The following is a 15173-nucleotide window of genomic DNA, read 5'->3' on the forward strand; positions in this document are numbered from 1 at the left end:
TTTTGCCGAGAAGCTTTTTAGTTTGAATCCCTCCAATTTATTGATTCTTAGTTTTAATTCTTGCACTATAAGAGTCTTATTAAGGAAGTAGGGGCCTAATTTGACATGATGGAGATTAAGGCCTACTTTTTCATCCATTAGGCCCAAGGTCTCTGGTTTAATTCCTAGGTCCTTGATCCATTATGAGTTGAGTATTGGGCATGGTAAGATATAGAGGTTTAATTTCATTTTGTTATAGTAATAATGTCTGTTTCATTCTACTATCTTCCCTATCCCCACATCCCCCTCCCCTCCCCTCCCCTCCCATCACTTCCCTCTACCTAATCTTAGGTAACACTAATCTTCCCTTGTGCCTATAATAATTGTACATATTTATGGGGTATGGTACAACATTTCAATACATTTGCACCATTTGTTAAAGAGGCTATCTTCTCTCCAATATATGTTTTTGGCACCTTTGTTCAATATGAAATAACTGTAGTTATGTGAGTTTGTCTCTGTGTCTTCTATTCTGTATCATTTGTCTATAGGTCTATTTTAGTGCCAATACCATGCTGTTTTTGTACTCTTGCTCTGTAGTATAGTTTAAGGTCTGGAATAGTAATGACACCAGCTTTACTATTCTTGCTAAGGACTGCTTTGGCTATTCTGGGTCTCTTATTTTTCAAGATGAATTTCATGATTGCTTTTTCTATTTAATTCTCAGAAGAGGATATATGATAGATCAACAAATATGTGAAAAAATTTTTAGCAATTAGAGAAATGCAAATCAAAACTATGTTAAGATATCATCTTATTCTAGTCATAATGGCATCTATTAAGAACACTAACAACAATGAATTTGGGCAAGGATGTGGGGGGAAAGGCACGCTCATACATTGCTGGTGGGACTGCAAATTGGTGCAACCCATATGGAAAACATTATGGAGATTCCTTGGAAAGCTGGTAATGGAACCACCATTTGACCAAGCAATCCCACTCCTCGGTCTATATTCAAAGGACTTTTAAAAAGCATACTACAGGGACACAGCCACATCAATGTTTATAGCAGCACAGTTCAAAATAGCTAAATTGTGGAACCAACCTAAATGCCCTTCAATAGATAAATGGATAAAGAAAATGTGGTATATATACACAATGGAATATTACTCAGTAATAAAAGAGAATAAAATCATGGTATTTGCAGGTAAGTGGATGGAGTTGAAGGAGATAATGCTCAGTGAAGTTAGCCAATCCCCCCCCAAACAAAGGTTGAATGTTTTCTTTGATACTAGGATGCTGACTCATAATGATGAGGGGGGAGAATGGGAGGAATGGAGGAACTTTAGATAGGGCAAAGTGGAAGGAAGGAAAGGGAGAGGACATGGGGGTGGAAAAGAGAGAAATGAGTTAGACATCATGACCCTAAATATATGTATGAAGACACAAATGGTGTGAAAATACTTTGTGTACAACCAGTGACTTTAAAAATTGTGCTCTGTATGTGTAATATAAAAAGAATTGCATTCTGCTGTCATATATAACAAATTAGAATAAATAAATAATTTAATTTTAAAATAGAAAAATAAATAACATTTAAATCCTGGTGGGGGGGAACACCTCTTCCCAAATCGGAAAAAATAAATTAGATAGCTAAAACATTACCTGATTGAAGGGTTCACTTTTTACCAGCTATTTTCAGAAAATATCTTGCTGATAAATTTCATTAGTAGGGCTTATGTTGTATTAGCTTAGTGTCTGCATTGAACTTTAAATGGTCAATTAAGCATCTGAGGCTAGGAAGGGCAAGGGAGAGGATGTAGAGAGGATGGTTCATGGGTACAGGGGTGAAACATTTGCTAGCACAGTAAGGTAACTATGGTTGACAATATTTAACTGTATATGTCAAAATAATTAGTAGCAAGGATCTTGATTGCTCCAATGAAATGATGAGCATTCAAGATACGTCTATGATTATGTCAAAATTATAGCAGCGAAAAATAAGCTAGCTATCCTAATTTGATCATGACACATTGTGCACATGTATTGAAATGTTGTACCATACCCCATAAATATGTACAGTTATTACAGGCACAAGGGAAGATTAGTGTTACCTAAGATTAGGTAGAGGGAAGTGATGAGAAAGGAGGGGAGAGGTTTTGGGGATAGGGAAGATAGTAGAATAAAACAGACATTATTACTGTATGTATATATGTGATTGCATGACCAATATGATTCTGTAACATGTACACTCAGAAAAATGAGAAATTATATCCCATCTATGATTAATATATCAAAGTTCATAAATGTATTCTACTGCTATGTATAACTAATTAAAACAAATTAGAAAAAAATTTAATTGAAAAGATTTAAATATTTGAAAAATAATTAATCAAGATCTTCCTATAAGAATCCATCTAATTCACCCACATCTAAGCATACATTCTTTGTGGGAAAAGTATTTGAAAATCATACATCTGACTAGGGATTAATATCTAAAAAAATATAAGAAGAACATATAAATCTAGCAAAAAAATGAATAGTTTAATTTTTTTATAAGAAAAAGATCTGAGCAGACATGTGTTCCAAATACCAACAGGTATATGAAAAGGTGCTCAATATCACTAATCTCAATGTCATCAGGGTCATACAAATAAAAAATGCAATAAGCCGGGGGTGGTGATGCATGCATATAATCCCAGCAGCTCAGGAGGATAAGGCAGGAGGATCGTGAGTTCAAAGCCAGTCTCAGCAAAAGGGAAGTGCTAAACAACTCAGTGAGACCTGTCTATAAATAAAATACAAAATAGGGCTGGGGATGTGGCTCAGTGGTGGAGTGCCCCTGAGTTCAATCCCTGGTACCCAAAAAATGAAAAAAAAAATTCTGCAACAATGTCATCTCACACCCTTCTGGATGTTTGTCCTAAGAGAGACAAGGAGGCTGGAAGCAGGAATATTGCAAGTTTGAGGTCAGCATAGACAGCTTAGTGAAATCCTGTCTCAAATTAAAAATTAAAAAGATCTGGGGTTCTAACTCAATGGTAAAGCACTCTGGGTTCAATCCCCAGTACTTGCCAAATAAAAAAAACAACAAACAAATAAAACAAAACAAACAAACAAACAAAAAAAACCAACAACAACAAATAAAAAGAGAAAAAAAAATGTTTTCAAAGATGTGAAGGGTGTGGAGAAAAAAGAACTCTGTATACTGTTGGTGTGAATGTAAATTGATAGCACAGTTTTGGAAAACAGAGACTTCTCATAAAAATGAAAACAGAACTTCTGTATAATCAGCCACCCCTTCCTGGGTATATATTCAAAGGAAAAGAATCAGATGTCAAATTGACATCTATATTTATATGTTTATTTTAACCCTATTCACAATAGCCAAGATACAGCATCATTCTAAGTACTTATTAGTTGATAAATGAATAAAGATGTAATACACCCCCCCACACACACACACGTGTGTGTGTGTGTGTGTGTGTGTGTGTGTATGGTGGAATACTATTCAGACATTAAAAACAATGAAATACTGTCAATTTCAACAATATAATGAAGTTGAAGGGCATCCAAGTAAAATAATTCAAATAAAGTCTAATACTGTATGATATCACTTACATGTAGAATCTAAAAATGAGGTCAATCTCATAATCAAAGATTATAGAACTACTTGGTTGTTAGGGCCTGGAGGTTGAAGAAAGTTTAAACTATAAGATGAATAAGTTCTGGGGATTTAAATTATAGGATATTAACTATAGTAATAATACTGCATTGAATACTGAAATTAGTTAAAAAAATAGATCTTAAGTGTTCATTTCTAAAAATAAAAGGGAGCAACTGGGAGGTAGTAGACATGTTAAGTAATTTATGACTATAGTATCATTTCCCCAAAGACACTTATTTCAAACCACTACACTATGTACTTTAAACATATATATATATATATATATATATATATATATAATTTTATTTATAACATCAAAATGGAAAAAAATTATTTAACATAATTTTGTGAGAATAGCATATTTTATGACAATAAATATGTTCCATATAATTTTAAAATAATAAAATGTACTGTTGTACAGATATGTCATAATGTATGACATATTATGTATGACATATCTTCAGTTGTTAAATACGTATGATAATATAGGTTTTTCCCCATTTGTATTATGAAAATAGTATGGTAATTCTTATTGTTAAATATTTTCCCCCTAACCCTATGTATCCCTTTAAGACAATCTCAGAGACCTGGGTCAGTTGGCCATGCATTTTTTGGACCTAGTAAGACAAGTCCAAAAAGTGCATGGCCAAGTGACCCAGGTTTATGATATTAAACACATAATTATCCACATTTTTTAAGAATGTTTTTTATTTTTGCTAGTTGCATTTTCTTTATTATTACATAGAATCAACAAATTTCCTGCATCTTAACTCTATTATCACTTACTAAATGATTCATACAAAGGTTCTTCTGCTGCCACCTCATCCTCCCCAGTTACAGACCATTTTTAGTCTTGAGTCACTGTTTCTAGTGATTATACTCCCACTGACAAATATTTAAACCTCTAATGATATCAAGCCTTTTTCCTGACAATTATTTAATCTGCAAAATTTAATCTGCTTTCTGATATAGGAACATTGGAACTTCCTGGCTTGACTCAAGATCAGGTAAACAGCAGTGAGTTCTGTTTGATTCAGAGAAGAATGAGATTTGAGCTACTTTATAAAAAATAACAAGTCAAAATGACTTCCAGAAAAGACACATTTCAACTTGATATAAAGAGATATAAAGAACGAGGTGCCTCAAAAGTTAAGTTTCTCCTCACTACAAGTTCAAGCAAATAGAGGATCACATGTATTGGAAGGAATCTGATGTTAGAAACCCTTTATAGATAGTGACCTCTCTCTCTCTCTCTGTCTCTCTCTCTCTCATCTATGGAGTTGTCTTATGTTGTTGTTTGCTGCTTTTTACGACTAGCTGTGCCCATATTTATTTGTGGATGAACTTTGTCACTTAATTTGCACAATTTTCCCAAAAACTGAATGCTGGAGGGAACAGGATCGAATCATATTCTGATCAATAGTGCCTTCTCACCACCTGTATCCTGATGTGTCTGTCACAGTGCTAGGCCCCATTATGTGTTCCAAAAGTACTGACTAATCTGTATTGATTCCCCTTCACTCTAAAATTACCTTAAGTCAGCACTATGATTAATTAATTCCTTCTTAAGGATCAAGTGTTGCTTTAAATTGCTAGTTACAATAATCAGTTGGCTGATATTTTTTTTTCAATCACAAGGTAGGAACATCTTGAAATATAACTCCATTAATTTTTGTGTTCCATTTGTTCCATGTCATGGCTTCTTAGTACACTGTAAGGTCCCTAAGTTCAAACATTGCTTCTTGGTTTAATTGCACATAGTATCTAGTGGAGCATGATGTACCCACAGGCCCTTGATGAGCACCATCCTTCATGCACCAAGAGTGGCAGATGCATGAAGGAGAATTGCTTTCTCTGCCAAGCCACCTGGGAAGACTAGCTATTCAGGTGTCATTTCCAGAGATAACAAGCCTTAGATGGCTTCTATAAAGCAATTCTAGGGCAGGATATTTGACAATTAGACTCTTCTTCCAGTATAAATACTTTGAATGGAAGAGGACTATCCCCAATTCCTTGGTCTGTTGTGGTGTATTTTGCCTCCCTCTGCCTATTTCTCACAAGCAGCATGGTGGACAAGATATCGAATCTGATGCCAGTGGTGTCTGGATTCAAATACCAGCTCACTACTTGCTAACTTTGTGCCTTACATGTGTTACTCCTCTTGCTACAAAATCTTTCTTTTTAAAATAATTACATGTGCAATAATGTATGTTAATTAGCTTGTCTATCAATCTAAACAAAAAACAAAGTTAAATGCAGAAATAAAAATAATTACAATAATATAACAATAATAATTTTCTCATGAAGTTTTTATGAGGATTGAGTTAATGTGTCAAGCTCTTAGAATAGTCTGTCAAATAATAAACCCTTAATAATGTTAAATGTAGTTACCTTTGAAAATGCACGAGAGAAATAAAAGTGTTCTGCAATGTTAAGATGTCATGATCAGATTCTCTCTCATGTCATAGTTTTAAGGAAGAAATCTATCTGCAGAGACAACTTTTTACATCCTTAGGGTGATTGTCAAATTTTTTGAAAGGTGGAACTATAGGACTGTCTGTCTCAGTTTTCTTCCTTCACTAAAAGAAAAATGAGACTATCCAACCTTTTCAGGAAGGAAGTGAATTCTGGAAATCAAGTGAATAAATACTGCAGTAACCAGGAAGAACTAAATTTTCATCAAATTTTTTGAAGAATTGCTGCACTTGGTACCTAGGGGTGCTTGTTCTTGACTTATATATTGAGCCCACTAGATGATGGCTTTCCCAGAGTTACTGACCCACGGATTCCACTAGCAAGAAGGTGACCACACAGGTCTCTGCTCCCTGCCTCCCATCTCTGTGTGACCCCTTTTTTGGGGGAGGAGGAGATCGATAGGCTGATTGTCTTTTTCTTTCAGGTTGAGTTCTTTCCTTCATTCTTTTCTGGTAGAGGGCAGAGTTCCTTCCCAAGTCAATGGGGGTTCTAAGATTTGCTGAGAGGGGAAGGAAATGAAGAAATGAGACTATGAAAACTACCCTTACAATCAAATAAAATTTCAATTGAATGACCTGAACTAGCAGTTTGAAGGAGCAAATGATGAGGTTCTGTATGGAGGTTGAGAATTGCAATCATCATTGAAGGTTTAAAATAAGTGGTGCAGTGAACCTTCGTCCTCCTTATCCTGTGCCTCCACAACCCCCCCTTGATAAATACACAAATCTACATGGGTGCACACCATTTCAGAGGGTAATTATCCAAACTGTCTAGAACAAACAAAACAAGTGCAAATGTTATGTCCATGTTTAATGAAGACTTTGGAGTGGCTCAGTGAAGTGAAACCCATTCTGCTCTGGTCACGCTTTCCCATCCCTGACCCCTCACACACACAGCCAATAAGAGGATTCATTTGAAATTCAGAGTCTCTGAGGCTAGGATTTAATAACAAAACTGGCACCTGTCACTTTTTCTATAAATCAGCTGCACTCTATGCTTTAACCATTAAAAGTAACTCATCTGGGAGAAAATATAATGTGACTGCTAAGGAATATAAGGAATATATAATCTGAGGGCTTACAGTGACCCCTCAAGAAGGCTTGAGGTGTGTGCTGCTAATTGTAGGGGGAAAGAAACTGCCAAGAAGTACTTTATGTGACTGAATTTCCATTGCCACTTTCTATTTTTATCTGTATGTCTCAATCTCATGGTGACCCGGTGCTAATGTCTTTGTACATCCCAGCAGCTACTTCATATGATGAAGCTAAGATTGTCAAGTAATTACATTTGAACATGCATGCACACATATATATTCATGTACCCCTGGATTTAGAGAGAATAGAATAGAAATTAGTTATGCCCAAAATTGTTTTTTGAAATCCTCATATTCAGAGTCTTGTGAAGAAAGTAAATAGCACTAAAGAAAAGACTTGGTTTCATTGCTGTACACAGGCAAAATGCATACAAGCTAAATATCCACTCTGAAATTTTAAAAAAATGGAATTATGTCCTATTAAGAATTTTCTGCACAGCAAAGGAAACAACTAACAGAATGAAGAGTCAACCTCTGATGGGAAAAGATATTTGCAAACTATTTATCCAACAAGGGGTTTATATAGAGAATATATTTAGAACTAAACAACTCAAGGAAAAAAGCAAATAATCTGATTTTAAATAGATGAATTACTTGAATAGACATTTTTCAAAAGAAGATACAAATGGCCAGTAAGCATATTAAAAACACTCTATATCACCAATCATCAGAGATGAAAATCAAATCCACAATGAGATATCATCTCATCCCAGTTAGAATGTCTACTATAGGAAATAACCAATCTTAGTGAGGACATGAGGAAAGAGAAATTCTTACACACTGTGGATGGGGACTAAAATTAGTACAGACACAATGGAAATCAGTGTGGATTTTTCTCAAAGAAGAACACCACGTGCTCTCATTCATGTGTGGAAGCTGAAAAAGTTGATCTCATAGAAAAGAGAGTTGAAAATTGGTTACTAGAGACGGAAAAGTGTAGGAGGGAGGGGGATGGAAAGAGGTTAGGTAAGGAATATGGAGACTTTAAGAGGAATTAATTCTAATATAAATTGCATAATAGGGTTACTACAGCCTATAACAATCTATGGTATGTTTCAAAATAACTGTAAGACTTTGAAGGATTTCAACATATAGAAATAATCAACATTTGTGTAATTAGTTACCCTGACTTGATCATTGCACATTGCAAAGTGTATCAAACTATCAAACCTAACCCATAAATATGTACATATTATGTGCCAATCTTAAAATTAAGAAAAGCAAATGCATCACCACTTTCACTCTTTCTTTAAAAAGGTCAACCTATGAATTAAGGAAAGATTGATTTCACTTTTGCCTGTGGTAAAATGTTAGAATTGCTGTTCATGCTTTATCTGTCTTTTAGATATGGACATCTAGACTAGATTGAAACTGATAATCTCAACATGAAACTCGTAATATTTGTGCTTGATTATTCATATGAAAAATAATATAATGAATATAAGAAAATTAATCTAGAAAAAAAATCCACCATAATTCTTTTGTGAGTTAAATACCCAACGACATTCTTCTCTAGTCTTGCAGAAGAATGATAAAGGGCTGGGGCCATAGCTCAGTGGTAGAGTGCTTGCCTATCACATGTGAGGGTTCCATCTTCAACACAACATAAAAATAAATTTAAAAAAATAAAAGTATTGTGTCCACCTACAACTAAAATATATTTTTTAAAAAGAATAATGATACTGGGAATGATATTGAGATTATTACACTAAAATAATACAGTGGGAACTAAAAATGCCAAACTCATACCTTGGTGTGTTCTGCCTTCCATATTTTACACACTAAAATGTGGATTTCCAAATAAATACCTTCCTGCTTGTTAGATCAGTCTAAGTTTGGTTTCACCTGATGAAAAGTTTCAGGTGACTCCAGGCAGATAGAGAACAGCTTCCCATCTCAGTAAGGATGAAAGTTATGCTCTTAAATTTTCATAACTGAATGTCAACTCCTGCTTGCACATCTGGCATATTAAGCATATGGATTTTTGTTTAATCAATGGCCCAGAATATAGGCACTTCAGGCAGTTTTCAGGAAATTCATTCTTTAATTGCCTTTGATCCTGCACTTGGTACATCTTGTTTGGATATATCTAATATTTCGGAAAGGCAGTATAACCAACATGTTAACATTCTCTTCCTTCAGGATCTCCACGTTACTCATTATTTTAATTTGAAAATAATCCTCTTCAGCTCTATAGTCTTAGATATTCATTGAAAGGATTTTAACTAACGTAACATGTTCTACCTCCCTTTGTTATAGAAACCATAGAATAAAAGTCCATTAAAGACTATTTCTAGAGATTAAGACAAGAAGATAGAAATGAACTCAGGTGCCCATCTCCTGACCAACTTAGTCCACATGATATGGTCCCAAAGTCAGAATCCATAAATAGCAAATAGGGTTTTGTTCAAGGAAATGTTTATAGATATGGGTGTTTTGGAAAAAAGGAATACGAATAGAGAGAACTAGAAAGATATGCTCAAATACGACACTGAGGGATATAGGAAGACATGCTGTTAGTAAGACAGTTTAAAAAATTCATCAAAGATTGGAAGGAGATTGAACTATTAGAGGAAAAATAGACCAAAATACTGACAAGAACATTTCTACTAAATTTAAGTTGGTTCTGTAAATGCTTCATTCTTGAGGCAACAGAGGCCTGGAGCAGAAGATCTTTGTCCATCAGAACCATTGTTTGAGAAAATCTATTTAGAGATCTGGGACACCTGTTTTCCCTCTCCAGCTTGCCACAAGTAGCTTGTAGCACTGTATCTTATCCCCAACCTAAAGAACTGAGTTTCAGTACTCAGAGTAGGGGAGAACAAAGGCACCAAAGAGAGTTAGTGACGTCTGGATGGAAGAAAGGAATGCTTTACCCAGAAGGTAAACTGTTGCCATACTTGTATATCCTGCCCCTCCCACACAATTGCCCAAAATTAAACTCTTGAATAAGAATCGCAAACACTAAAGAAAACATGAGGACAGACAAGGAAAACTACCAAATATTTGATTCCATCAACAACACAAAAGAGAGACACCAAACAAAAGAACTAACAAGCTGAGAAAAAAGAATTAACAGCACAAACTTTAAAAATATACTGTTCCTCATAGAAATAATAAAGATATGTTATTGATACAAAGCCATCAGTTATCTTTAATATTAAGTGGATTCTCAAAATTTTAAACATATTGAAATTTGTAAACATCAGAATGGAAACAACACGAGATGGTGTGGAGAATAATACATGGGCGGGCAAAAGAATTTTCCCTTAATAATCATCAAAAGACAGAGAGATAAAAAAAAATCATTAAATAAAAAATGAAGAAATGATAAAACCATGGCTCAAAGACCAACATCAACTTAATATAGGCCATAAGAGACCAGAGAGAATGTTGGGATAAATGAGGAGAAGCTAATAAAGCAACAGAAGAAATATTTCCAGAGTAAGAGGTAAGATTCCATATGGAGGAATATTCATTCTGCAATCCAATGAAAAAAAATAGCTGACTTAAGCATTTTTGAAAAAATTAATGAAAAAGTCACAAAATCTTTTTAAGAGAAAAATTATGGCCCAATAACCAAAAGAACTAGATTATCATCAGACTTCTCATTAATGCTGGGGGCTAGATGACAATGAAACAATATTCTCAAAGTTCAAAATTAAATTTATTTTGAGCTTAGAATCTTACTCAAATTCAAGTACAAGAGCTAAATAAATTACTGCTTATCGAAACCTGATTTAAAAAAAAAAAAAAAAAAAAAAAAAAAAGCTTCTGAGGAGTTGGAGATGTAGCTCTCCATAGTAGAGTAATTGACTAACATAGGCAAGGCCCTGAGTTTGATCCCTAGTATCCCCCCCAAAAAAAATTAAAACAAAATAAAGTTACTCAAAATTGCATTAATGTAAATCCAAAAAATATGCAAAAGAAGACTATTTGAGATACAGGAAGCTTATAGTTAAATCTCAAAAATTATTCATATATACTGTACTATAAAGATGTAGTCTGGAATTAAAATCTCAAATGGTCCCAACACAGAACATAGGAGAGAAATGACAATATAGTGAGATTTTTGTCATCATCAGAGGAATGAAACATACTGATTGGTTCTAAACAATGACAAAATAAAGTTGACATATATTTGTTAAAAATTTAGTATAACTTTAACTTATAAGAAAATGCAATAATAATAATTAAATCAATTCAACAGAAAAGAGCCAGGAAATAAGACAAAGGAAAAGTGAGGGGGAAAAGAGAAAGAAAGAAAGAAAGAAGGATACAAGGCAAATTAATACTTATACATCAAAGATGGAAAAATCCAAGCAGAGCAATAATCACCAGTGTTTGAGCTTACTAAATTCTCTATTAAAAAAAAAAAAAAAAAAACTCGGATTGGCTAGGGAAAAAAAAACAATTAATGGCTTGTAGAAGACACAGGCAGAACAATCTAATAGGAAAACATAGATATAATGGAATGAAATTTAACTCAGAATACAAGTGAATGAAATAAATTCTGTAGCACTATAACGAAAATGTCTAATAAATAATTGACAAATGAGGTTACATAAAATAAAAAAGTTTCTGCACAGCAAAAGAAACAATATTCACACCAAAGAGACAGTCTCCAACATGGGAGAAAATCTCTGGCAGCTATTAATCTGACAAACAACTAATATCCAGAATACATAAAGAACAAAAAATTAATGTCAAAAGAATAATAAGTAATCCAGTCAATAAATAAGTGAATAATGTGACAAGTCACTTTTCAAATGGCCAAAAAATGTATGAGAAAATGCTTAACATTTGTAGCCATCAGGGAAATACTAAAACAAACAAACAAACCTGCTTTGAGATTCCTTCTTACTCCATTCAGAACAGCTATTATTGATTGGGAAAAAAAAAAAGATGATGAAAATGTGGAGAAGTGGAGAAAAAAAAACTCTTATATACTGTTGGTGGAAAACAATGTGGAGGTTCCTCAGAAAACTGAAAATAGAACTATCATTTGATCCAGCTGTATCATTTTTATATACCTGACAGAAATGAAGTCAGCATACAAAAGAGATACCTGCATACCTGTGCTTATCGTGGCATTATTCACTATTCATAAGATATGAAACTATCCTAGATTCCTGACAACAGATAAAAGGGTAAAAAACTATATAGTATATGTACACAATGAAGTTATGTGTCCATGAAGAGGAATGAAATAATGTCATTTTCAGGAAAATGGATAGAACTGGAGGTTATCATGTTAAGTGAAGTAAGCCAAAGATAGACAAGTATGTTTACTTTCATGTATGGAAAGTTAAAAAAAAAAGTGGAAGAGAGATTATTAGAAAAGAGGAAGGGAAGGGCTTAGGGGAAAAAAGAAGCAGGGGGTGGTAACAAAGGGTAGTAGGAAAGATGAATATGATCGAAGAACTATACATACATATATGAATCTCCATTCACAGTGAAACCCCTTAATTTGTATAACTAATATGTCTTAATAAAAAAGCAAAATTTTTAAATAAAAAAACTGGGTGAGGCATGTGAACAATATAAGAATGCTCCAAAATAAGTATAAGCAAAGATGATTAATTTCACTTGTAATTAAGATTATGCAAAACTTAAAAAGGGATATTATCAATTTTCATCAAGTTGGTAAAATGTAAAAGTCTTCATAAGAAAAGAAATGTAAATAACCTAAATATTCATCAAATGAGGAGCTATTAACTAAATTACAGTATACCTATACCATGAAATAGAGTATTTTGCAATCATGAAATAAAAGCCATTTGTCTTTTAGAACTGACATGGTAAAAATCTCTAAAAAAATAATTATTAAGCCAAAAATCAATTTTAGAAGATATACCTTATGTATGTTAAGAAGAAAAAAAGTTATGTTCATCTATGTGTGCATATAAATAAAGGATTATAAAGAAACTGATTAGAATAGTTACTTAAGAAGAAAGGAGTAGAATGGTATGGATGGAGTAAAGCTATGTAAAAAAGAAAGCATTAACATTTAATTATATACCTAGTATTATTTGAACCTTCCCACAGAAGAATGTGTGCATTTATGCATGAACTTTCATACTTACACAAGGATGGTTATCTTATGTAAAATTGTTTATAGACCAAGATATTGACATGCTTTTCCCTTATTTATTTAACCAACATTTACTGATAATCAGTTACATTCAGTCTCTATGATGGCTGATACATAAGCAGTGCAAAAAATGAGGCAGTTCCTGCTGTCTAATGGAAGATGAAAATTGGATGCTATTTGCCCTAAAACAAGTATACTAGATTGAGGCCTGATAGAAATTAATGCTGGCACCAGTCTTAGATAGATGGAAATACAAGAATGAGTATGGAAGATAATAGATAAAGTTGGGTGGTGGCATTATCCCAATGCAAATGTTGAGTAAAAATAATCTTTCTTCTTCCAACAAACTAATTCTCAGACCTCTATGTGCACACAAAGATGAAGTGCTGAAACCCTCCATCCTGATTTTTCTTTGTTCTTTGACTCAAATTATCCCAAGTCAAAAGATCTAGAAAATAGGATTAATGCCATCTAACTTCTAATTGTAACCAAACATTGTTCACATATAATGAAATTTATAGTTCTCACTGAATTGTTTTTAATTCCTCCAAACCTTGTTTCCCCCTTTAAAAATTCACATAGTTGCTCACTGTGTTCCTTGTCATTTGGAGAGAAGCAAAATATGTAAGTTTAAGTATTATTCGAAAATTCATCCCTGGCTTTTAGGTATGCAGTCATTAGGTCTGAGGAATGTATACAGTTACATTGGTAAGGCTCCAGAGTACTTAATTTATGGAAGTAGCGGCAGCAAAAACCATGGAGAATACAAGTGAAAAATTAGGATATAACAGAGTAGAATGCATACCTTTGTTTAGTACCTAAGGCTCTTGTGTTGAAGTTACATGATCTTGTATTTATGCACTATTTGGGTTTAAAGTTGGTATATTATAATGAATAATTTAATAAAGCTACAGCCTAAATGCAAAGGGGGAAAAAAACATAATTACAACCTTGTGAAATGCCTTCCACAACAGCAAGAAGTCTTAAGGGCAAGTGGATTTAATAGATTCAATGACTAGCATATCATAATAATTCAAATTTGATTTTCTTTCTTCTGCCTTTCCAACCTCAAAAATATTGCTTATTGTTTCATTAAGTATTACAAATGCTGAATTCTGATGGTAGAAAATATTAAAAAGCTGAGGTTAGCATTCATTTTTAATCCTAATTTTGTATACCCACCTCATACTTTTCTTCAAATTAAGAATTTTTAGTATCAAGAGATGACTCTTTAAAGGAAGCCACTAAAAAGCAAAAATTATAAGTTTAATATATATATTTATTAAATTATAAGTCTAATAAATATATTAATATATATATATATTTTAACCTGGCATGGGCCAACAACTATGCATTTAATTTTGTTAACTATGGAATAAAGCCTGATTTGTTTCAACCTAGATTGAAAATCTTTTAAAAGTGAGTTCATCCATCTTTTTTAGTGGAATTAAGCTTCTTGCCAATTTCGAGTAATATTCCTTAAATGCACCATGATTGGGAAAACCACAGTTGACATGATATGGATTTATTTCCAAAGTAGATTAGGATTAAAATTTAAAGAGAAGTCTTTTGCACTTCTCAGTCTCCCTTATTCAAGTTTTTCAAGTTCCAGCAACATGTTTCTGGAATGAGAACAAGAGAAGAGGAAAGAGAATCCATGATTATGTTTCATAACCATGACACTTTTTCACAGATTATCAACCACCCAAAGGATGCACAATCAATGATGTGCTCTTTATAAATTCATTTCTGTATTAGAACTTTACTTGTATTATAGGCCCATGCAGTGGGGAATTCAATTTTTAAGAATTCACTTTCTTATTGTCCTGGAATCATCTGAAAGTGTTCAGAGGGTCATCTGGATC

This window comes from Callospermophilus lateralis, chromosome 6, assembly GCF_048772815.1.
Source record: "Callospermophilus lateralis isolate mCalLat2 chromosome 6, mCalLat2.hap1, whole genome shotgun sequence".
NCBI lineage: Eukaryota > Metazoa > Chordata > Mammalia > Rodentia > Sciuridae > Callospermophilus > Callospermophilus lateralis.